The sequence below is a fragment of the Neodiprion lecontei genome, unplaced genomic scaffold, assembly GCF_021901455.1.
Source record: "Neodiprion lecontei isolate iyNeoLeco1 unplaced genomic scaffold, iyNeoLeco1.1 ptg000088l, whole genome shotgun sequence".
NCBI classification, from domain to species: domain Eukaryota; kingdom Metazoa; phylum Arthropoda; class Insecta; order Hymenoptera; family Diprionidae; genus Neodiprion; species Neodiprion lecontei.
In genome coordinates, this window is record NW_025791850.1 from 37,501 (window position 1) to 40,000 (window position 2,500).

The 2,500-nt window shown below is 61.1% G+C and overlaps 1 pseudogene; it reads left to right on the top strand.

Annotated features, from left to right (window-relative positions):
* LOC124295809 overlaps positions 1-2,500 on the top strand; it is a 7,662-nt pseudogene that overhangs the window by 2,337 nt on the left and 2,825 nt on the right.

Genomic DNA, 2,500 nt, shown 5'->3' on the forward strand with positions numbered 1-2,500 from the left:
GGAAGTCGGCAAATTGGATCCGTAACTTCGGAATAAGGATTGGCTCTGAGGATCGGGGCGTGTCGGGCTTGGTCGGGAAGCGGGTTTGGCTGACGTGCCGGGCCTGGGCGAGGTGATGGTAATAACCGGATCCGAGCTCGGTCCCGTGCCTTGGCCTCCCGCGGATCTTCCTTGCTGCGAGGCTTCGGCGGCGGTTCGCCGTTGCCGTCGTCCTCTTCGGCCGCCATTCAACGGTCAGCTCAGAACTGGCACGGACTGGGGGAATCCGACTGTCTAATTAAAACAAAGCATTGCGATGGCCCTAGCGGGTGTTGACGCAATGTGATTTCTGCCCAGTGCTCTGAATGTCAACGTGAAGAAATTCAAGCAAGCGCGGGTAAACGGCGGGAGTAACTATGACTCTCTTAAGTGGGTTGTGGCTGGGTGTCGGAGCGGTGGTAGAGTGCTCGCGACGTCCTAGCTGCAACACACATGTGCCAACCGTCACCTCCTCGTGGTGAGAGTCGGGCAATGGGTGCGGGTATTTACAACCCGCATCTAGCTAACGACGGTTGGCTGTCGGCCGCTCAAAGGCGGCTCCCCTCGGGGAGTCGTCACGTGCCCACCGACCGGCCACTGGCGGGCGGCCGATAAACGGCGGGGGCTTAAGGGTGGGGGGGGTTGCCAGCCCCCCCCACTAACTTTCAGCAGGCCCGCACACAAAAAGAATAAAAAGCAGAACCCGCCGAGTGCCTCAGCCCGGCGGGCCTGCTGAAACAAGTACCCGGGGGGAGTTAGCCGATCCCCCGGAGGTGGCTGTGGGGGTAGTGGACGACCCCACCCCAGCCCCTGATAATGAACCGCACCCTATTGACCCTGAACCAGCACCCGAGCGGTATGCCTGCGGTGACTGCGAGCAGGACTTCGCTACGAAGCGAGGGCTTGGAGTTCACCGCAGGATACGACACCCTGTGGAAGCCAACGCGGCCATCGAACTGCCCGGCGCCAAGCTAAGGTGGAGGCATGAGGAACTGCGGATGATGGCACGGGAGGAGGCTCAGGCCACCGAGCGGGGAGTGAGGTTTATAAACCTCCACCTCCTCGCTCTGGTCCCTGGTAGGACCCAGGAGGCAATTAAAGGAGTCCGGCGCCGGCCGGACTACCGAACAATGGTCGAGGCAGCCCGACGAGACCTTGAGGCTGCCCATACGCCCCCTGGGTCCCCTGCCAGATTACGGGGACGAAGGAGCCGCTCCATGCCATCACCGCGTCAACGCTCTCCCTCCGCAGATCCAGCAAGGGTACCACCACCCACCCCAGCGGCACCTGCTCCCGCTACTCCTTGGGGGCAGGACCTTGCCGGAGCTATACGTCGTCTAATCGAGATAGCCCGGCAAGAGGAGCATCATCGTGCCAACGAGTTGGCCGACATCGCTGATGATGCTCTGAATGGGGGAAATACTGACGCCGCCATAATTGAATGGTTAGGCAGGGTATTTCCCCCTGCAGCCGCTGCAGCTGGATCTAGGCGCCGCGAGCCGGCCGCGAACCCAATCCGCCAGAGGAACGGAAAGCCGCCGTCGAGGAGGACACTGCGCCGTCGAGAATACGCCAGAGTCCAGACCGGGTGGAAAAACAATAGACGTCACGTGGCTCGGGAGATCCTGGAAGGGGGCCCCAGTTCAACCAACCATACACTGGATGAGTTGGTCGCGCACTGGGGCCCACTGTTGGGGCACCCCTCAAGGGAGTACCCAGGTCCTTCCAGGATCCCGCCTGAGAAACCCGAGCTACGTTACACGTGGGACCCAATCTCCGCTGAGGAGATTGATGTCATCCAGGTCCCCGTGTCGTCATCACCCGGTCCAGACATGGTCACGGCGAGGCAGTGGCGCGCGGTGTCGTCATCTATCCGCGCGCTCCTCTATAATATCGTCATGCTCAGGGGGGGATTTCCTAGACAACTCCTGCAGAGCCGGACAATCTTCATCCCGAAGAAAAAGGTACCGGAGAACCCTGGGGACTACCGACCGATTTCGATCGGTTCGGTAGTGGTTCGACAACTACACCGCATCCTCGCTGTCCGCCTTAGATCAGCCAACCTAACCGACGATCGGCAGCGTGCCTTCATCGCGGCCGATGGTACGGCCGAGAATACGGCCGTCCTAGATTCCATCCTATGGACGGCCCGCACGCTGCGACGCGAGCTGCACGTGGCCACCCTCGATGTTGCTAAGGCATTCGACACGGTGAGCCACGCTGCGCTCGCGACGATCGTCGGACAGCTCGGCCTACCAGCTGGTCTGGTAAGCTATGTGGTCGAGCTGTATAAAGGTGCTACCACCAGGCTGGCGGCGGACAGAAGGATGTCCCAACCGGTACCTGTCCGGCGCGGAGTCCGGCAGGGAGATCCCCTCTCACCGATTCTCTTCAACCTGATCGCAAATAAAATCCTTGCGGTCGTGCCCTCTGAGGTCGGGTTCAACCTCGAAGGCGAGCAGGTTTCATGTCTCGCCTTCGC